We start from the raw sequence: 21,014 nt of genomic DNA, 5'->3' as shown, positions 1-21,014 counted from the left end.
TGGTTGACCAGGGAAATGTCTGTTGTCATGGTAATGGTTGACCAGGGAAATGTCTGGTTGACCAGGGAAATGTCTGTGGCAAATGGTTGACCAGGGAAATGTCTGTGTCGTGGTAATGGTGACCAGGGAAATGTCTGTGGATGGTCCAGGGAAATGTCTGTGGCGTGGTAATGGTTGACCAGGGAAATGTCTGTGTCATGGTAATGGTTGACCAGGGAAATGTCTGTGGAATGGTAATGGTTGACCAGGGAAATGTCTGTTGTCATGGTAATGGTTTACCAGGGAAATGTCTGTGGTCATGGTAATGGTTGACCAGGGAAATGTCTGTGGAATGGTAATGGTAAGGGAAATGTCTGTGGCATGGTAATGGTTGACCAGGGAAATGTCAGGGAAAAATGTCTGTGGCGTGGTAATGGGTGACCAGGGAATTGTCTGTGGAATGGTTGACCAGGGAAATGTCTGTTGGTAATGGTTGACCAGGGAAATGTCTGTTGTCATAGTAATGGTTGACCAGGGAAATGTCTGTTGTCATGGTAATGGTTGACTGTGGTCTTAAATTACAAACTGTCCTAAAAATGATTTAATAATCTTGAAAATAAAAGACCTCAATCCAGATTCCGTCATGAGGGCGCAAAAGTATGCATTCAGAAGTAGGCCTTTTCCTTCACATAATCAGGACATGACAGGCATAATCACCCATCACAATAACAGATCACACACATCCATCCGGGTTATGAGAAGACAAAATGTATGTCTGAGGCAATTAGGTTGAGTTTTAACTTGCCAATCATCTGATAAGAACATTTCTCCTCAACAAGAAACTCAATTGAACTCTTGAGTTGAAACACATGTCAAATTAAATCTGTTAGTATATTTTTTTAACATCAAGATCAGGGGAGAGCGCGAACGCAGTCCCCACTACCATAAATTATGCAATCGAGATTTCCACATTTGAGAAATTCGCAGGGGTCAGCACAGCCGGAGTGCAATGGCTGAGCCTCGCCCTGGGTGAACCGCCTTCTTGATCACGGTGTCTCCCTTGCCAGGTAAGTATGAGTTGTACACGTTGGTAGAGGAGCAAATCCTTCCAGAACAAAGGTGTTTGACTCACGGTTACCACTTCTACTACTGATAATACCACATCATATTGAACAGGGTTTAATGTCGTTTACGAATACAGTTGCGGAGAAAGCGGAGGAAAAGCAATACATTTCTGTGGCGTGGTAATGGTTGACCAGGGAAATGTCTGTGTTGTGGTAATGGTTGACCAGGGAAATGTCTGTTGTCATGGTAATGGTTTACCAGGGAAATGTCTGTTGTCATGGTAATGCTTGACCAGGGAAATGTCTGTGGAATGGTAATGGTTGACCAGGGAAATGTCTGTGGCATGGTAATGGTTGACCAGGGAAATGTCTGTGGCGTGGTAATGGGTGACCAGGGAATTGTCTGTGGAATGGTTGACCAGGGAAATGTCTGTTGTCATGGTAATGGTTGACCAGGGAAATGTCTGTTGTCATGGTAATGGTTGACCAGGGAAATGTCTGTTGTCATGGTAATGGTGTGGCAATGGTAATGGTTGACCAGGTAATGGTTGACCAGGGAAATGTCTGTGGCGGTAATGGTTGACCAGGGAAATGTCTGGTTATGGTAATGGTTGACCAGGGAAATGTCTGTGTTTCTCCTCAACAAGAATGGTTGACCAGGGAAATGTCTGTGGTGGTAATGGTTGACCAGGGAAATGTCTGTTGTCATGGTAATGGTTGACCAGGGAAATGTCTGGAATGGTAATGTCTTGACCAGGGAAATGTCTGTGGAATGGTAATGGTTGACCATGGTAATGGTTGACCAGGGAAATGTCTGTGGCGTGGTAATGGGTGAAAGTCAGGGGGAATGTGGAATGGTTGACCAGGGAAATGTCTGTGGAATGGTAATGGTTGACCAGGGAAATGTCTGTTGTCATGGTAATGGTTGACCAGGGAAATGTCTGTTGTCATGGTAATGGTTGACCAGGGAAATGTCTGTTGTCATGGTAATGGTTGACCAGGGAAATGTCTGTGGTCATGGTAATGGTTGACCAGGGAAATGTCTGTGGCATGGTAATGGTTGACCAGGGAAATGTCTGTGGAATGGTTGACCAGGGAAATGTCTGTGGCGTGGTAATGGTTGACCAGGGAAATGTCTGTTGTCATAGTAATGGTTGACCAGGGAAATGTCTGTTGTCATGGTAATGGTTGACTGTGGTCTTAAATTACAAACTGTCCTAAAAATGATTTAATAATCTTGAAAATAAAAGACCTCAATCCAGATTCCGTCATGAGGGCGCAAAAGTATGCATTCAGAAGTAGGCCTTTTCCTTCACATAATCAGGACATGACAGGCATAATCACCCATCACAATAACAGATCACACACATCCATCCGGGTTATGAGAAGACAAAATGTATGTCTGAGGCAATTAGGTTGAGTTTTAACTTGCCAATCATCTGATAAGAACATTTCTCCTCAACAAGAAACTCAATTGAACTCTTGAGTTGAAACACATGTCAAATTAAATCTGTTAGTATATTTTTTTAACATCAAGATCAGGGGAGAGCGCGAACGCAGTCCCCACTACCATAAATTATGCAATCGAGATTTCCACATTTGAGAAATTCGCAGGGGTCAGCACAGCCGGAGTGCAATGGCTGAGCCTCGCCCTGGGTGAACCGCCTTCTTGATCACGGTGTCTCCCTTGCCAGGTAAGTATGAGTTGTACACGTTGGTAGAGGAGCAAATCCTTCCAGAACAAAGGTGTTTGACTCACGGTTACCACTTCTACTACTGATAATACCACATCATATTGAACAGGGTTTAATGTCGTTTACGAATACAGTTGCGGAGAAAGCGGAGGAAAAGCAATACATTTCTGTGGCGTGGTAATGGTTGACCAGGGAAATGTCTGTGTTGTGGTAATGGTTGACCAGGGAAATGTCTGTTGTCATGGTAATGGTTTACCAGGGAAATGTCTGTTGTCATGGTAATGCTTGACCAGGGAAATGTCTGTGGAATGGTAATGGTTGACCTCAAATGGTTGACCAGGGAATGTCTGTGGTCATGGTAATGGTTGACCAGGGAAATGTCTGTTGTCATGTAATGGTTGACCAGGGAAATGTCTGTGGCATGGTAATGGTTGACCAGGGAAATGTCTGTTGTCATGGTAATGGTTGACCAGGGAAATGTCTGTGGTCATGGTAATGGTTGACCAGGGAAATGTCTGTATGCATTCAAATGGTCTGTCTGTAACAGATGGTAATGGTTGAATGTCTGTGGCAATGGTAATGGTTTTAACTTGACCAGGGAAATGTCTGTGGAATGGTTGACCAGGGAAATGTCTGTGTATATTTGGTAATGGTTGACCAGGGAAATGTCTGTAAATTATGGTAATGGTTTTCCACCAGGAAATGTCTGTGTCATGGTAATGGTTGACCAGGGAAATGTCTGTTGTCATGGTAATGGTTGACCAGGGAAATGTCTGTGGAAAATGGGAAATGGTGTCTGTGGCATGGTAATGGTTGACCAGGGAAATGTCTGGGAAATGTCTGTCTGTCGTGGTAATGGTTGACCAGGGAAATGTCTGTGGAATGGTTGACCAGGGAAATGTCTGTGTCATGGGTAATGGTTGACCAGGGAAATGTCTGTTGTCATGGTAATGGTTGACCAGGGAAATGTCTGTGGCATGGTAATGGTTGACCAGGGACATGACTGTGGCGTGGTAATGGTTGACCAGGGAAATTACTGTGGAATGATAATGGTTGACCAGGGAAATGTCTGTGGCGTGGTAATGGTTGACCAGGGAAATGTCTGTGGCATGGTAGACCAGGGACATGTCTGTGGCGTGGTAATGGTTGACCAGGGAAATGTCTGTTGTCATGGTAATGGTTGACCAGGGAAATGTCTGTTGTCATGGTAATGGTTGACTGTGGTCTTAAATTACAAACTGTCCTAAAAATGATTTAATAATCTTGAAAATAAAAGACCTCAATCCAGATTCCGTCATGAGGGCGCAAAAGTATGCATTCAGAAGTAGGCCTTTTCCTTCACATAATCAGGACATGACAGGCATAATCACCCATCACAATAACAGATCACACACATCCATCCGGGTTATGAGAAGACAAAATGTATGTCTGAGGCAATTAGGTTGAGTTTTAACTTGCCAATCATCTGATAAGAACATTTCTCCTCAACAAGAAACTCAATTGAACTCTTGAGTTGAAACACATGTCAAATTAAATCTGTTAGTATATTTTTTTAACATCAAGATCAGGGGAGAGCGCGAACGCAGTCCCCACTACCATAAATTATGCAATCGAGATTTCCACATTTGAGAAATTCGCAGGGGTCAGCACAGCCGGAGTGCAATGGCTGAGCCTCGCCCTGGGTGAACCGCCTTCTTGATCACGGTGTCTCCCTTGCCAGGTAAGTATGAGTTGTACACGTTGGTAGAGGAGCAAATCCTTCCAGAACAAAGGTGTTTGACTCACGGTTACCACTTCTACTACTGATAATACCACATCATATTGAACAGGGTTTAATGTCGTTTACGAATACAGTTGCGGAGAAAGCGGAGGAAAAGCAATACATTTCTGTGGCGTGGTAATGGTTGACCAGGGAAATGTCTGTGTTGTGGTAATGGTTGACCAGGGAAATGTCTGTTGTCATGGTAATGGTTTACCAGGGAAATGTCTGTTGTCATGGTAATGCTTGACCAGGGAAATGTCTGTGGAATGGTAATGGTTGACCAGGGAAATGTCTGTGGCATGGTAATGGTTGACCAGGGAAATGTCTGTGGCGTGGTAATGGTGACCAGGGAATGTCTGTGGAATGGTTGACCAGGGAAATGTCTGTGGCCAGGGAAATGGTAATGGTTGACCAGGGAAATGTCTGTTGTCATAGTAATGGTTGACCAGGGAAATGTCTGTTGTCATGGTAATGGTTGACTGTGGTCTTAAATTACAAACTGTCCTAAAAATGATTTAATAATCTTGAAAATAAAAACCTCAATCCAGATTCCGTCATGAGGGCGCAAAAGTATGCATTCAGAAGTAGGCCTTTTCCTTCACATAATCAGGACATGACAGGCATAATCACCCATCACAATAACAGATCACACACATCCATCCGGGTTATGAGAAGACAAAATGTATGTCTGAGGCAATTAGGTTGAGTTTTAACTTGCCAATCATCTGATAAGAACATTTCTCCTCAACAAGAAACTCAATTGAACTCTTGAGTTGAAACACATGTCAAATTAAATCTGTTAGTATATTTTTTTAACATCAAGATCAGGGGAGAGCGCGAACGCAGTCCCCACTACCATAAATTATGCAATCGAGATTTCCACATTTGAGAAATTCGCAGGGGTCAGCACAGCCGGAGTGCAATGGCTGAGCCTCGCCCTGGGTGAACCGCCTTCTTGATCACGGTGTCTCCCTTGCCAGGTAAGTATGAGTTGTACACGTTGGTAGAGGAGCAAATCCTTCCAGAACAAAGGTGTTTGACTCACGGTTACCACTTCTACTACTGATAATACCACATCATATTGAACAGGGTTTAATGTCGTTTACGAATACAGTTGCGGAGAAAGCGGAGGAAAAGCAATACATTTCTGTGGCGTGGTAATGGTTGACCAGGGAAATGTCTGTGTTGTGGTAATGGTTGACCAGGGAAATGTCTGTTGTCATGGTAATGGTTTACCAGGGAAATGTCTGTTGTCATGGTAATGGTTGACCAGGGAAATGTCTGTGGAATGGTAATGGTTGACCAGGGAAATGTCTGTGGCATGGTAATGGTTGACCAGGGAAATGTCTGTGGCGTGGTAATGGGTGACCAGGGAATTGTCTGTGGAATGGTTGACCAGGGAAATGTCTGTTGTCATAGTAATGGTTGACCAGGGAAATGTCTGTTGTCATGGTAATGGTTGACTGTGGTCTTAAATTACAAACTGTCCTAAAAATGATTTAATAATCTTGAAAATAAAAGACCTCAATCCAGATTCCGTCATGAGGGCGCAAAAGTATGCATTCAGAAGTAGGCCTTTTCCTTCACATAATCAGGACATGACAGGCATAATCACCCATCACAATAACAGATCACACACATCCATCCGGGTTATGAGAAGACAAAATGTATGTCTGAGGCAATTAGGTTGAGTTTTAACTTGCCAATCATCTGATAAGAACATTTCTCCTCAACAAGAAACTCAATTGAACTCTTGAGTTGAAACACATGTCAAATTAAATCTGTTAGTATATTTTTTTAACATCAAGATCAGGGGAGAGCGCGAACGCAGTCCCCACTACCATAAATTATGCAATCGAGATTTCCACATTTGAGAAATTCGCAGGGGTCAGCACAGCCGGAGTGCAATGGCTGAGCCTCGCCCTGGGTGAACCGCCTTCTTGATCACGGTGTCTCCCTTGCCAGGTAAGTATGAGTTGTACACGTTGGTAGAGGAGCAATCCTTCCAGAACAAAGGTGTTTGACTCACGGTTACCACTTCTACTACTGATAATACCACATCATATTGAACAGGGTTTAATGTCGTTTACGAATACAGTTGCGGAGAAAGCGGAGGAAAAGCAATACATTTCTGTGGCGTGGTAATGGTTGACCAGGGAAATGTCTGTGTTGTGGTAATGGTTGACCAGGGAAATGTCTGTGTCATGGGTAATGGTTGACCAGGGAAATGTCTGTTGTCATGGTAATGGTTGACCAGGGAAATGTCTGTGGACCATGGTAATGGTTGACCAGGGAAATGTCTGTGGCATGGTAATGGTTGACCAGGGAAATGTCTGTGGCGTGGTAATGGGTGACCAGGGAAATTGTCTGTGGAATGGTTGACCAGGGAAATGTCTGTGGCGTGGTAATGGTTGACCAGGGAAATGTCTGTTGTCATAGTAATGGTTGACCAGGGAAATGTCTGTTGTCATGGTAATGGTTGACTGTGGTCTTAAATTACAAACTGTCCTAAAAATGATTTAATAATCTTGAAAATAAAAGACCTCAATCCAGATTCCGTCATGAGGGCGCAAAAGTATGCATTCAGAAGTAGGCCTTTTCCTTCACATAATCAGGACATGACAGGCATAATCACCCATCACAATAACAGATCACACACATCCATCCGGGTTATGAGAAGACAAAATGTATGTCTGAGGCAATTAGGTTGAGTTTTAACTTGCCAATCATCTGATAAGAACATTTCTCCTCAACAAGAAACTCAATTGAACTCTTGAGTTGAAACACATGTCAAATTAAATCTGTTAGTATATTTTTTTAACATCAAGATCAGGGAGAGCGCGAACGCAGTCCCCACTACCATAAATTATGCAATCGAGATTTCCACATTTGAGAAATTCGCAGGGGTCAGCACAGCCGGAGTGCAATGGCTGAGCCTCGCCCTGGGTGAACCGCCTTCTTGATCACGGTGTCTCCCTTGCCAGGTAAGTATGAGTTGTACACGTTGGTAGAGGAGCAAATCCTTCCAGAACAAAGGTGTTTGACTCACGGTTACCACTTCTACTACTGATAATACCACATCATATTGAACAGGGTTTAATGTCGTTTACGAATACAGTTGCGGAGAAAGCGGAGGAAAAGCAATACATTTCTGTGGCGTGGTAATGGTTGACCAGGGAAATGTCTGTGTTGTGGTAATGGTTGACCAGGGAAATGTCTGTTGTCATGGTAATGGTTTACCAGGGAAATGTCTGTTGTCATGGTAATGCTTGACCAGGGAAATGTCTGTGGAATGGTAATGGTTGACCAGGGAAATGTCTGTGGCATGGTAATGGTTGACCAGGGAAATGTCTGTGGCGTGGTGGGTGACCAGGGAATTGTCTGTGGAATGGTTGACCAGGGAAATGTCTGTGGCGTGGTAATGGTTGACCAGGGAAATGTCTGTTGTCATAGTAATGGTGTCTGACCAGGGAAATGTCTGTTGTCATGGTAATGGTTGACTGTGGTCTTAAATTACAAACTGTCCTAAAAATGATTTAATAATCTTGAAAATAAAAGACCTCAATCCAGATTCCGTCATGAGGGCGCAAAAGTATGCATTCAGAAGTAGGCCTTTTCCTTCACATAATCAGGACATGACAGGCATAATCACCCATCACAATAACAGATCACACACATCCATCCGGGTTATGAGAAGACAAAATGTATGTCTGAGGCAATTAGGTTGAGTTTTAACTTGCCAATCATCTGATAAGAACATTTCTCCTCAACAAGAAACTCAATTGAACTCTTGAGTTGAAACACATGTCAAATTAAATCTGTTAGTATATTTTTTTAACATCAAGATCAGGGGAGAGCGCGAACGCAGTCCCCACTACCATAAATTATGCAATCGAGATTTCCACATTTGAGAAATTCGCAGGGGTCAGCACAGCCGGAGTGCAATGGCTGAGCCTCGCCCTGGGTGAACCGCCTTCTTGATCACGGTGTCTCCCTTGCCAGGTAAGTATGAGTTGTACACGTTGGTAGAGGAGCAAATCCTTCCAGAACAAAGGTGTTTGACTCACGGTTACCACTTCTACTACTGATAATACCACATCATATTGAACAGGGTTTAATGTCGTTTACGAATACAGTTGCGGAGAAAGCGGAGGAAAAGCAATACATTTCTGTGGCGTGGTAATGGTTGACCAGGGAAATGGTGTTGTGGTAAACCAGGGAAATGTCTGTGTTGTGGTAATGGTTGACCAGGGAAATGTCTGTTGTCATGGTAATGGTTTACCAGGGAAATGTCTGTGTCATGGTAATGGTTGACCAGGGAAATGTCTGTGGAATGGTAATGGTTGACCAGGGAAATGTCTGTGGCATGGTAATGGTTGACCAGGGAAATGTCTGTGGCGTGGTAATGGGTGACCAGGGAATGTCTGTGGAATGGTTGACCAGGGAAATGTCTGTGGCGTGGTAATGGTTGACCAGGGAAATGTCTGTTGTCATAGTAATGGTTGACAGGGAAATGTCTGTTGTCATGGTAATGGTTGACTGTGGTCTTAAATTACAAACTGTCCTAAAAATGATTTAATAATCTTGAAAATAAAAGACCTCAATCCAGATTCCGTCATGAGGGCGCAAAAGTATGCATTCAGAAGTAGGCCTTTTCCTTCACATAATCAGGACATGACAGGCATAATCACCCATCACAATAACAGATCACACACATCCATCCGGGTTATGAGAAGACAAAATGTATGTCTGAGGCAATTAGGTTGAGTTTTAACTTGCCAATCATCTGATAAGAACATTTCTCCTCAACAAGAAACTCAATTGAACTCTTGAGTTGAAACACATGTCAAATTAAATCTGTTAGTATATTTTTTTAACATCAAGATCAGGGAGAGCGCGAACGCAGTCCCCACTACCATAAATTATGCAATCGAGATTTCCACATTTGAGAAATTCGCAGGGGTCAGCACAGCCGGAGTGCAATGGCTGAGCCTCGCCCTGGGTGAACCGCCTTCTTGATCACGGTGTCTCCCTTGCCAGGTAAGTATGAGTTGTACACGTTGGTAGAGGAGCAAATCCTTCCAGAACAAAGGTGTTTGACTCACGGTTACCACTTCTACTACTGATAATACCACATCATATTGAACAGGGTTTAATGTCGTTTACGAATACAGTTGCGGAGAAAGCGGAGGAAAAGCAATACATTTCTGTGGCGTGGTAATGGTTGACCAGGGAAATGTCTGTGTTGTGGTAATGGTTGACCAGGGAAATGTCTGTTGTCATGGTAATGGTTGTACCAGGGAAATGTCTGTTGTCATGGTAATGGTTTGACCAGGGAAATGTCTGTGGAATGGTAATGGTTGACCAGGGAAATGTCTGTGGCATGGTAATGGTTGACCAGGGAAATGTCTGTGGCTGTGGTAATGGGTGACCAGGGAATTGTCTGTGGAATGGTTGACCAGGGAAATGTCTGTGGCGTGGTAATGGTTGACCAGGGAAATGTCTGTTGTCATAGTAATGGTTGACCAGGGAAATGTCTGTTGTCATGGTAATGGTTGACTGTGGTCTTAAATTACAAACTGTCCTAAAAATGATTTAATAATCTTGAAAATAAAAGACCTCAATCCAGATTCCGTCATGAGGGCGCAAAAGTATGCATTCAGAAGTAGGCCTTTTCCTTCACATAATCAGGACATGACAGGCATAATCACCCATCACAATAACAGATCACACACATCCATCCGGGTTATGAGAAGACAAAATGTATGTCTGAGGCAATTAGGTTGAGTTTTAACTTGCCAATCATCTGATAAGAACATTTCTCCTCAACAAGAAACTCAATTGAACTCTTGAGTTGAAACACATGTCAAATTAAATCTGTTAGTATATTTTTTTAACATCAAGATCAGGGGAGAGCGCGAACGCAGTCCCCACTACCATAAATTATGCAATCGAGATTTCCACATTTGAGAAATTCGCAGGGGTCAGCACAGCCGGAGTGAGCCTCGCCCTGGGTGAACCGCCTTCTTGATCACGGTGTCTCCCTTGCCAGGTAAGTATGAGTTGTACACGTTGGTAGAGGAGCAAATCCTTCCAGAACAAAGGTGTTTGACTCACGGTTACCACTTCTACTACTGATAATACCACATCATATTGAACAGGGTTTAATGTCGTTTACGAATACAGTTGCGGAGAAAGCGGAGGAAAAGCAATACATTTCTGTGGCGTGGTAATGGTTGACCAGGGAAATGTCTGTGTTGTGGTAATGGTTGACCAGGGAAATGTCTGTTGTCATGGTAATGGTTTACCAGGGAAATGTCTGTTGTCATGGTAATGGTTTGACCAGGACCAGGGAAATGAAATGTCTGTGGAATGGTAATGGTTGACCAGGGAAATGTCTGTGGCAATGGTAATGTCTGTGGAATGACCAGGGAAATGTCTGTGGCGTGGTAATGGGTGACCAGGGAATTGTCTGTGGAATGGTTGACCAGGGAAATGTCTGTGGCGTGGTAATGGTTGACCAGGGAAATGTCTGTTGTCATAGTAATGGTTGACCAGGGAAATGTCTGTTGTCATGGTAATGGTTGACTGTGGTCTTAAATTACAAACTGTCCTAAAAATGATTTAATAATCTTGAAAATAAAAGACCTCAATCCAGATTCCGTCATGAGGGCGCAAAAGTATGCATTCAGAAGTAGGCCTTTTCCTTCACATAATCAGGACATGACAGGCATAATCACCCATCACAATAACAGATCACACACATCCATCCGGGTTATGAGAAGACAAAATGTATGTCTGAGGCAATTAGGTTGAGTTTTAACTTGCCAATCATCTGATAAGAACATTTCTCCTCAACAAGAAACTCAATTGAACTCTTGAGTTGAAACACATGTCAAATTAAATCTGTTAGTATATTTTTTTAACATCAAGATCAGGGGAGAGCGCGAACGCAGTCCCCACTACCATAAATTATGCAATCGAGATTTCCACATTTGAGAAATTCGCAGGGGTCAGCACAGCCGGAGTGCAATGGCTGAGCCTCGCCCTGGGTGAACCGCCTTCTTGATCACGGTGTCTCCCTTGCCAGGTAAGTATGAGTTGTACACGTTGGTAGAGGAGCAAATCCTTCCAGAACAAAGGTGTTTGACTCACGGTTACCACTTCTACTACTGATAATACCACATCATATTGAACAGGGTTTAATGTCGTTTACGAATACAGTTGCGGAGAAAGCGGAGGAAAAGCAATACATTTCTGTGGCGTGGTAATGGTTGACCAGGGAAATGTCTGTGTTGTGGTAATGGTTGACCAGGGAAATGTCTGTTGTCAATGGTAATGTCTGTTGTCACCAGGTTGAAAAATGTCTGTTGTCATGGTAATGCTTGACCAGGGAAATGTCTGTGGAATGGTAATGGTTGACCAGGGAAATGTCTGTGGCATGGTAATGGTTGACCAGGGAAATGTCTGTGGCGTGGTAATGGGTGACCAGGGAATTGTCTGTGGAATGGTTGACCAGGGAAATGTCTGTTGTCATAGTAATGGTTGACCAGGGAAATGTCTGTTGTCATGGTAATGGTTGACTGTGGTCTTAAATTACAAACTGTCCTAAAAATGATTTAATAATCTTGAAAATAAAAGACCTCAATCCAGATTCCGTCATGAGGGCGCAAAAGTATGCATTCAGAAGTAGGCCTTTTCCTTCACATAATCAGGACATGACAGGCATAATCACCCATCACAATAACAGATCACACACATCCATCCGGGTTATGAGAAGACAAAATGTATGTCTGAGGCAATTAGGTTGAGTTTTAACTTGCCAATCATCTGATAAGAACATTTCTCCTCAACAAGAAACTCAATTGAACTCTTGAGTTGAAACACATGTCAAATTAAATCTGTTAGTATATTTTTTTAACATCAAGATCAGGGGAGAGCGCGAACGCAGTCCCCACTACCATAAATTATGCAATCGAGATTTCCACATTTGAGAAATTCGCAGGGGTCAGCACAGCCGGAGTGCAATGGCTGAGCCTCGCCCTGGGTGAACCGCCTTCTTGATCACGGTGTCTCCCTTGCCAGGTAAGTATGAGTTGTACACGTTGGTAGAGGAGCAAATCCTTCCAGAACAAAGGTGTTTGACTCACGGTTACCACTTCTACTACTGATAATACCACATCATATTGAACAGGGTTTAATGTCGTTTACGAATACAGTTGCGGAGAAAGCGGAGGAAAAGCAATACATTTCTGTGGCGTGGTAATGGTTGACCAGGGAAATGTCTGTGTTGTGGTAATGGTTGACCAGGGAAATGTCTGTTGTCATGGTAATGGTTTACCAGGGAAATGTCTGTTGTCATGGTAATGTCTTGACCAGGGAAATGTCTGTGGAATGGTAATGGTTGACCAGGGAAATGTCTGTGGAATGGTAATGGTAATGGTAATGGTTGACCAGGGAAATGTCTGTGGCGTGGTAATGGGTGACCAGGGAATTGTCTGTGGAATGTTGACCAGGGAAATGTCTGTGGCGTGGTAATGGTTGACCAGGGAAATGTCTGTTGTCATAGTAATGGTTGACCAGGGAAATGTCTGTTGTCATGGTAATGGTTGACTGTGGTCTTAAATTACAAACTGTCCTAAAAATGATTTAATAATCTTGAAAATAAAAGACCTCAATCCAGATTCCGTCATGAGGGCGCAAAAGTATGCATTCAGAAGTAGGCCTTTTCCTTCACATAATCAGGACATGACAGGCATAATCACCCATCACAATAACAGATCACACACATCCATCCGGGTTATGAGAAGACAAAATGTATGTCTGAGGCAATTAGGTTGAGTTTTAACTTGCCAATCATCTGATAAGAACATTTCTCCTCAACAAGAAACTCAATTGAACTCTTGAGTTGAAACACATGTCAAATTAAATCTGTTAGTATATTTTTTTAACATCAAGATCAGGGGAGAGCGCGAACGCAGTCCCCACTACCATAAATTATGCAATCGAGATTTCCACATTTGAGAAATTCGCAGGGGTCAGCACAGCCGGAGTGCAATGGCTGAGCCTCGCCCTGGGTGAACCGCCTTCTTGATCACGGTGTCTCCCTTGCCAGGTAAGTATGAGTTGTACACGTTGGTAGAGGAGCAAATCCTTCCAGAACAAAGGTGTTTGACTCACGGTTACCACTTCTACTACTGATAATACCACATCATATTGAACAGGGTTTAATGTCGTTTACGAATACAGTTGCGGAGAAAGCGGAGGAAAAGCAATACATTTCTGTGGCGTGGTAATGGTTGACCAGGGAAATGTCTGTGTTGTGGTAATGGTTGACCAGGGAAATGTCTGTTGTCATGGTAATGGTTTACCAGGGAAATGTCTGTTGTCATGGTAATGCTTGACCAGGGAAATGTCTGTGGAATGGTAATGGTTGACCAGGGAAATGTCTGTGGCATGGTAATGGTTGACCAGGGAAATGTCTGTGGCGTGGTAATGGGTGACCAGGGAATTGTCTGTGGAATGGTTGACCAGGGAAATGTCTGTGGCGTGGTAATGGTTGACCAGGGAAATGTCTGTTGTCATAGTAATGGTTGACCAGGGAAATGTCTGTTGTCATGGTAATGGTTGACTGTGGTCTTAAATTACAAACTGTCCTAAAAATGATTTAATAATCTTGAAAATAAAAGACCTCAATCCAGATTCCGTCATGAGGGCGCAAAAGTATGCATTCAGAAGTAGGCCTTTTCCTTCACATAATCAGGACATGACAGGCATAATCACCCATCACAATAACAGATCACACACATCCATCCGGGTTATGAGAAGACAAAATGTATGTCTGAGGCAATTAGGTTGAGTTTTAACTTGCCAATCATCTGATAAGAACATTTCTCCTCAACAAGAAACTCAATTGAACTCTTGAGTTGAAACACATGTCAAATTAAATCTGTTAGTATATTTTTTTAACATCAAGATCAGGGGAGAGCGCGAACGCAGTCCCCACTACCATAAATTATGCAATCGAGATTTCCACATTTGAGAAATTCGCAGGGGTCAGCACAGCCGGAGTGCAATGGCTGAGCCTCGCCCTGGGTGAACCGCCTTCTTGATCACGGTGTCTCCCTTGCCAGGTAAGTATGAGTTGTACACGTTGGTAGAGGAGCAAATCCTTCCAGAACAAAGGTGTTTGACTCACGGTTACCACTTCTACTACTGATAATACCACATCATATTGAACAGGGTTTAATGTCGTTTACGAATACAGTTGCGGAGAAAGCGGAGGAAAAGCAATACATTTCTGTGGCGTGGTAATGGTTGACCAGGGAAATGTCTGTGTTGTGGTAATGGTTGACCAGGGAAATGTCTGTTGTCATGGTAATGGTTTACCAGGGAAATGTCTGTTGTCATGGTAATGCTTGACCAGGGAAATGTCTGTGGAATGGTAATGGTTGACCAGGGAAATGTCTGTGGCATGGTAATGGTTGACCAGGGAAATGTCTGTCTGTGTGGTAATGGGTGACCAGGGAATTGTCTGTGGAATGGTTGACCAGGGAAATGTCTGTGGCGTGGTAATGGTTGACCAGGGAAATGTCTGTTGTCATAGTAATGGTTGACCAGGGAAATGTCTGTTGTCATGGTAATGGTTGACTGTGGTCTTAAATTACAAACTGTCCTAAAAATGATTTAATAATCTTGAAAATAAAAGACCTCAATCCAGATTCCGTCATGAGGGCGCAAAAGTATGCATTCAGAAGTAGGCCTTTTCCTTCACATAATCAGGACATGACAGGCATAATCACCCATCACAATAACAGATCACACACATCCATCCGGGTTATGAGAAGACAAAATGTATGTCTGAGGCAATTAGGTTGAGTTTTAACTTGCCAATCATCTGATAAGAACATTTCTCCTCAACAAGAAACTCAATTGAACTCTTGAGTTGAAACACATGTCAAATTAAATCTGTTAGTATATTTTTTTAACATCAAGATCAGGGGAGAGCGCAAAACGCAGTCCCCCACTACCATAAATTATGCAATCGAGATTTCCACATTTGAGAAATTCGCAGGGGTCAGCACAGCCGGAGTGCAATGGCTGAGCCTCGCCCTGGGTGAACCGCCTTCTTGATCACGGTGTCTCCCTTGCCAGGTAAGTATGAGTTGTACACGTTGGTAGAGGAGCAAATCCTTCCAGAACAAAGGTGTTTGACTCACGGTTACCACTTCTACTACTGATAATACCACATCATATTGAACAGGGTTTAATGTCGTTTACGAATACAGTTGCGGAGAAAGCGGAGGAAAAGCAATACATTTCTGTGGCGTGGTAATGGTTGACCAGGGAAATGTCTGTGTTGTGGTAATGGTTGACCAGGGAAATGTCTGTTGTCATGGTAATGGTTTACCAGGGAAATGTCTGTTGTCATGGTAATGCTTGACCAGGGAAATGTCTGTGGAATGGTAATGGTTGACCAGGGAAATGTCTGTGGCATGGTAATGGTTGACCAGGGAAATGTCTGTGGCGTGGTAATGGGTGACCAGGGAATTGTCTGTGGAATGGTTGACCAGGGAAATGTCTGTGGCGTGGTAATGGTTGACCAGGGAAATGTCTGTTGTCATAGTAATGGTTGACCAGGGAAATGTCTGTTGTCATGGTAATGGTTGACTGTGGTCTTAAATTACAAACTGTCCTAAAAATGATTTAATAATCTTGAAAATAAAAGACCTCAATCCAGATTCCGTCATGAGGGCGCAAAAGTATGCATTCAGAAGTAGGCCTTTTCCTTCACATAATCAGGACATGACAGGCATAATCACCCATCACAATAACAGATCACACACATCCATCCGGGTTATGAGAAGACAAAATGTATGTCTGAGGCAATTAGGTTGAGTTTTAACTTGCCAATCATCTGATAAGAACATTTCTCCTCAACAAGAAACTCAATTGAACTCTTGAGTTGAAACACATGTCAAATTAAATCTGTTAGTATATTTTTTTAACATCAAGATCAGGGAGAGCGCGAACGCAGTCCCCACTACCATAAATTATGCAATCGAGATTTCCACATTTGAGAAATTCGCAGGGGTCAGCACAGCCGGAGTGCAATGGCTGAGCCTCGCCCTGGGTGAACCGCCTTCTTGATCACGGTGTCTCCCTTGCCAGGTAAGTATGAGTTGTACACGTTGGTAGAGGAGCAAATCCTTCCAGAACAAAGGTGTTTGACTCACGGTTACCACTTCTACTACTGATAATACCACATCATATTGAACAGGGTTTAATGTCGTTTACGAATACAGTTGCGGAGAAAGCGGAGGAAAAGCAATACATTTCTGTGGCGTGGTAATGGTTGACCAGGGAAATGTCTGTGTTGTGGTAATGGTTGACCAGGGAAATGTCTGTTGTCATGGTAATGGTTTACCAGGGAAATGTCTGTTGTCATGGTAATGCTTGACCAGGGAAATGTCTGTGGAATGGTAATGGTTGACCAGGGAAATGTCTGTGGCATGGTAATGGTTGACCAGGGAAATGTCTGTGGCGTGGTAATGGGTGACCAGGGAATTGTCTGTGGAATGGTTGACCAGGGAAATGTCTGTGGCGTGGTAATGGTTGACCAGGGAAATGTCTGTTGTCATAGTAATGGTTGACCAGGGAAATGTCTGTTGTCATGGTAATGGTTGACTGTGGTCTTAAATTACAAACTGTCCTAAAAATGATTTAATAATCTTGAAAATAAAAGACCTCAATCCAGATTCCGTCATGAGGGCGCAAAAGTATGCATTCAGAAGTAGGCCTTTTCCTTCACATAATCAGGACATGACAGGCATAATCACCCATCACAATAACAGATCACACACATCCATCCGGGTTATGAGAAGACAAAATGTATGTCTGAGGCAATTAGGTTGAGTTTTAACTTGCCAATCATCTGATAAGAACATTTCTCCTCAACAAGAAACTCAATTGAACTCTTGAGTTGAAACACATGTCAAATTAAATCTGTTAGTATATTTTTTTAACATCAAGATCAGGGGAGAGCGCGAACGCAGTCCCCACTACCATAAATTATGCAATCGAGATTTCCACATTTGAGAAATTCGCAGGGGTCAGCACAGCCGGAGTGCAATGGCTGAGCCTCGCCCTGGGTGAACCGCCTTCTTGATCACGGTGTCTCCCTTGCCAGGTAAGTATGAGTTGTACACGTTGGTAGAGGAGCAAATCCTTCCAGAACAAAGGTGTTTGACTCACGGTTACCACTTCTACTACTGATAATACCACATCATATTGAACAGGGTTTAATGTCGTTTACGAATACAGTTGCGGAGAAAGCGGAGGAAAAGCAATACATTTCTGTGGCGTGGTAATGGTTGACCAGGGAAATGTCTGTGTTGTGGTAATGGTTGACCAGGGAAATGTCTGTTGTCATGGTAATGGTTTACCAGGGAAATGTCTGTTGTCATGGTAATGCTTGACCAGGGAAATGTCTGTGGAATGGTGGAATGGTAATGGTGACCAGGGAAATGTCTGTGGCATGGTAATGGTTGACCAGGGAAATGTCTGTGGCGTGGTAATGGGTGACCAGGGAATTGTCTGTGGAATGGTTGACCAGGGAAATGTCTGTGGCGTGGTAATGGTTGACCAGGGAAATGTCTGTTGTCATAGTAATGGTTGACCAGGGAAATGTCTGTTGTCATGGTAATGGTTGACTGTGGTCTTAAATTACAAACTGTCCTAAAAATGATTTAATAATCTTGAAAATAAAAGACCTCAATCCAGATTCCGTCATGAGGGCGCAAAAGTATGCATTCAGAAGTAGGCCTTTTCCTTCACATAATCAGGACATGACAGGCATAATCACCCATCACAATAACAGATCACACACATCCATCCGGGTTATGAGAAGACAAAATGTATGTCTGAGGCAATTAGGTTGAGTTTTAACTTGCCAATCATCTGATAAGAACATTTCTCCTCAACAAGAAACTCAATTGAACTCTTTGAGTTGAAACATGTCAAATTAAATCTGTTAGTATATTTTTTTAACATCAAGATCAGGGGAGAGCGCGAACGCAGTCCCCACTACCATAAATTATGCAATCGAGATTTCCACATTTGAGAAATTCGCAGGGGTCAGCACAGCCGGAGTGCAATGGCTGAGCCTCGCCCTGGGTGAACCGCCTTCTTGATCACGGTGTCTCCCTTGCCAGGTAAGTATGAGTTGTACACGTTGGTAGAGGAGCAAATCCTTCCAGAACAAAGGTGTTTGACTCACGGTTACCACTTCTACTACTGATAATACCACATCATATTGAACAGGGTTTAATGTCGTTTACGAATACAGTTGCGGAGAAAGCGGAGGAAAAGCAATACATTTCTGTGGCGTGGTAATGGTTGACCAGGGAAATGTCTGTGTTGTGGTAATGGTTGACCAGGGAAATGTCTGTTGTCATGGTAATGGTTTACCAGGGAAATGTCTGTTGTCATGGTAATGCTTGACCAGGGAAATGTCTGTGGAATGGTAATGGTTGACCAGGGAAATGTCTGTGGCATGGTAATGGTTGACCAGGGAAATGTCTGTGGCGTGGTAATGGGTGACCAGGGAATTGTCTGTGGAATGGTTGACCAGGGAAATGTCTGTGGCGTGGTAATGGTTGACCAGGGAAATGTCTGTTGTCATAGTAATGGTTGACCAGGGAAATGTCTGTTGTCATGGTAATGGTTGACTGTGGTCTTAAATTACAAACTGTCCTAAAAATGATTTAATAATCTTGAAAATAAAAGACCTCAATCCAGATTCCGTCATGAGGGCGCAAAAGTATGCATTCAGAAGTAGGCCTTTTCCTTCACATAATCAGGACATGACAGGCATAATCACCCATCACAATAACAGATCACACACATCCATCCGGGTTATGAGAAGACAAAATGTATGTCTGAGGCAATTAGGTTGAGTTTTAACTTGCCAATCATCTGATAAGAACATTTCTCCTCAACAAGAAACTCAATTGAACTCTTGAGTTGAAACACATGTCAAATTAAATCTGTTAGTATATTTTTTTAACATCAAGATCAGGGAGAGCGCGAACGCAGTCCCCACTACCATAAATTATGCAATCGAGATTTCCACATTTGAGAAATTCGCAGGGGTCAGCACAGCCGGAGTGCAATGGCTGAGCCTCGCCCTGGGTGAACCGCCTTCTTGATCACGGTGTCTCCCTTGCCAGGTAAGTATGAGTTGTACACGTTGGTAGAGGAGCAAATCCTTCCAGAACAAAGGTGTTTGACTCACGGTTACCACTTCTACTACTGATAATACCACATCATATTGAACAGGGTTTAATGTCGTTTACGAATACAGTTGCGGAGAAAGCGGAGGAAAAGCAATACATTTCTGTGGCGTGGTAATGGTTGACCAGGGAAATGTCTGTGTTGTGGTAATGGTTGACCAGGGAAATGTCTGTTGTCATGGTAATGGTTTACCAGGGAAATGTCTGTTGTCATGGTAATGCTTGACCAGGGAAATGTCTGTGGAATGGTAATGGTTGACCAGGGAAATGTCTGTGGCATGGTAATGGTTGACCAGGGAAATGTCTGTGGCGTGGTAATGGGTGACCAGGGAATTGTCTGTGGAATGGTTGACCAGGGAAATGTCTGTGGCGTGGTAATGGTTGACCAGGGAAATGTCTGTTGTCAAATGTCTGTCTGTCATGGTAATGGTTGACTGTGGTCTTAAATTACAAACTGTCCTAAAAATGATTTAATAATCTTGAAAATAAAAGACCTCAATCCAGATTCCGTCATGAGGGCGCAAAAGTATGCATTCAGAAGTAGGCCTTTTCCTTCACATAATCAGGACATGACAGGCATAATCACCCATCACAATAACAGATCACACACATCCATCCGGGTTATGAGAAGACAAAATGTATGTCTGAGGCAATTAGGTTGAGTTTTAACTTGCCAATCATCTGATAAGAACATTTCTCCTCAACAAGAAACTCAATTGAACTCTTGAGTTGAAACACATGTCAAATTAAATCTGTTAGTATATTTTTTTAACATCAAGATCAGGGGAGAGCGCGAACGCAGTCCCCACTACCATAAATTATGCAATCGAGATTTCCACATTTGAGAAATTCGCAGGGGTCAGCACAGCCGGAGTGCAATGGCTGAGCCTCGCCCTGGGTGAACCGCCTTCTTGATCACGGTGTCTCCCTTGCCAGGTAAGTATGAGTTGTACACGTTGGTAGAGGAGCAAATCCTTCCAGAACAAAGGTGTTTGACTCACGGTTACCACTTCTACTACTGATAATACCACATCATATTGAACAGGGTTTAATGTCGTTTACGAATACAGTTGCGGAGAAAGCGGAGGAAAAGCAATACATTTCTGTGGCGTGGTAATGGTTGACCAGGGAAATGTCTGTGTTGTGGTAATGGTTGACCAGGGAAATGTCTGTTGTCATGGTAATGGTTTACCAGGGAAATGTCTGTTGTCATGGTAATGCT

General features: G+C 43.2%; 18 non-coding genes and 1 pseudogene across 18 annotated transcripts; all 19 read right to left on the bottom strand.

Annotated features, from left to right (window-relative positions):
* Positions 1-892: 892 nt before the first annotated feature.
* On the bottom strand, positions 893-1,054 carry LOC127921059 (U1 spliceosomal RNA). Its single transcript, XR_008108180.1, has one exon. It is a non-coding gene; the product is annotated as a U1 spliceosomal RNA (small nuclear RNA).
* Positions 1,055-2,583: 1,529 nt separating this feature from the next.
* Positions 2,584-2,745, bottom strand: LOC127921058 (U1 spliceosomal RNA). The gene has a single exon (XR_008108179.1). It is a non-coding gene; the product is annotated as a U1 spliceosomal RNA (small nuclear RNA).
* Positions 2,746-4,303: 1,558 nt separating this feature from the next.
* On the bottom strand, positions 4,304-4,465 carry LOC127921056 (U1 spliceosomal RNA). The gene has a single exon (XR_008108177.1). It is a non-coding gene; the product is annotated as a U1 spliceosomal RNA (small nuclear RNA).
* An 860-nt stretch (positions 4,466-5,325) lies between these two features.
* On the bottom strand, positions 5,326-5,487 carry LOC127921055 (U1 spliceosomal RNA). Its single transcript, XR_008108176.1, has one exon. It is a non-coding gene; the product is annotated as a U1 spliceosomal RNA (small nuclear RNA).
* An 823-nt stretch (positions 5,488-6,310) lies between these two features.
* Positions 6,311-6,472, bottom strand: LOC127921054 (U1 spliceosomal RNA). Its single transcript, XR_008108175.1, has one exon. It is a non-coding gene; the product is annotated as a U1 spliceosomal RNA (small nuclear RNA).
* Positions 6,473-7,329: 857 nt separating this feature from the next.
* On the bottom strand, positions 7,330-7,491 carry LOC127921071 (U1 spliceosomal RNA). Its single transcript, XR_008108192.1, has one exon. It is a non-coding gene; the product is annotated as a U1 spliceosomal RNA (small nuclear RNA).
* Positions 7,492-8,347: 856 nt separating this feature from the next.
* On the bottom strand, positions 8,348-8,509 carry LOC127921053 (U1 spliceosomal RNA). The gene has a single exon (XR_008108174.1). It is a non-coding gene; the product is annotated as a U1 spliceosomal RNA (small nuclear RNA).
* An 876-nt stretch (positions 8,510-9,385) lies between these two features.
* On the bottom strand, positions 9,386-9,547 carry LOC127921070 (U1 spliceosomal RNA). The gene has a single exon (XR_008108191.1). It is a non-coding gene; the product is annotated as a U1 spliceosomal RNA (small nuclear RNA).
* Positions 9,548-10,406: 859 nt separating this feature from the next.
* On the bottom strand, positions 10,407-10,559 carry LOC127921077 (uncharacterized; annotated as a pseudogene).
* An 876-nt stretch (positions 10,560-11,435) lies between these two features.
* Positions 11,436-11,597, bottom strand: LOC127921052 (U1 spliceosomal RNA). The gene has a single exon (XR_008108173.1). It is a non-coding gene; the product is annotated as a U1 spliceosomal RNA (small nuclear RNA).
* An 833-nt stretch (positions 11,598-12,430) lies between these two features.
* Positions 12,431-12,592, bottom strand: LOC127921051 (U1 spliceosomal RNA). Its single transcript, XR_008108172.1, has one exon. It is a non-coding gene; the product is annotated as a U1 spliceosomal RNA (small nuclear RNA).
* Positions 12,593-13,460: 868 nt separating this feature from the next.
* On the bottom strand, positions 13,461-13,622 carry LOC127921050 (U1 spliceosomal RNA). Its single transcript, XR_008108171.1, has one exon. It is a non-coding gene; the product is annotated as a U1 spliceosomal RNA (small nuclear RNA).
* Positions 13,623-14,478: 856 nt separating this feature from the next.
* Positions 14,479-14,640, bottom strand: LOC127921049 (U1 spliceosomal RNA). The gene has a single exon (XR_008108170.1). It is a non-coding gene; the product is annotated as a U1 spliceosomal RNA (small nuclear RNA).
* Positions 14,641-15,496: 856 nt separating this feature from the next.
* LOC127921066 (U1 spliceosomal RNA) lies at positions 15,497-15,661 on the bottom strand. Its single transcript, XR_008108187.1, has one exon. It is a non-coding gene; the product is annotated as a U1 spliceosomal RNA (small nuclear RNA).
* Positions 15,662-16,516: 855 nt separating this feature from the next.
* On the bottom strand, positions 16,517-16,678 carry LOC127921069 (U1 spliceosomal RNA). The gene has a single exon (XR_008108190.1). It is a non-coding gene; the product is annotated as a U1 spliceosomal RNA (small nuclear RNA).
* Positions 16,679-17,534: 856 nt separating this feature from the next.
* LOC127921048 (U1 spliceosomal RNA) lies at positions 17,535-17,696 on the bottom strand. Its single transcript, XR_008108169.1, has one exon. It is a non-coding gene; the product is annotated as a U1 spliceosomal RNA (small nuclear RNA).
* An 862-nt stretch (positions 17,697-18,558) lies between these two features.
* On the bottom strand, positions 18,559-18,720 carry LOC127921047 (U1 spliceosomal RNA). The gene has a single exon (XR_008108168.1). It is a non-coding gene; the product is annotated as a U1 spliceosomal RNA (small nuclear RNA).
* Positions 18,721-19,575: 855 nt separating this feature from the next.
* Positions 19,576-19,737, bottom strand: LOC127921067 (U1 spliceosomal RNA). The gene has a single exon (XR_008108188.1). It is a non-coding gene; the product is annotated as a U1 spliceosomal RNA (small nuclear RNA).
* An 837-nt stretch (positions 19,738-20,574) lies between these two features.
* Positions 20,575-20,736, bottom strand: LOC127921079 (U1 spliceosomal RNA). The gene has a single exon (XR_008108199.1). It is a non-coding gene; the product is annotated as a U1 spliceosomal RNA (small nuclear RNA).
* Between the last annotated feature and the right edge of the window lie 278 nt (positions 20,737-21,014).

Source organism: Oncorhynchus keta, unplaced genomic scaffold, assembly GCF_023373465.1.
Source record: "Oncorhynchus keta strain PuntledgeMale-10-30-2019 unplaced genomic scaffold, Oket_V2 Un_contig_21466_pilon_pilon, whole genome shotgun sequence".
Classification (NCBI taxonomy): Eukaryota; Metazoa; Chordata; class Actinopteri; order Salmoniformes; family Salmonidae; genus Oncorhynchus; species Oncorhynchus keta.
Note: the sequence above shows the minus strand (reverse complement) of the source record. Positions and strands in the feature narration are given on the sequence as shown.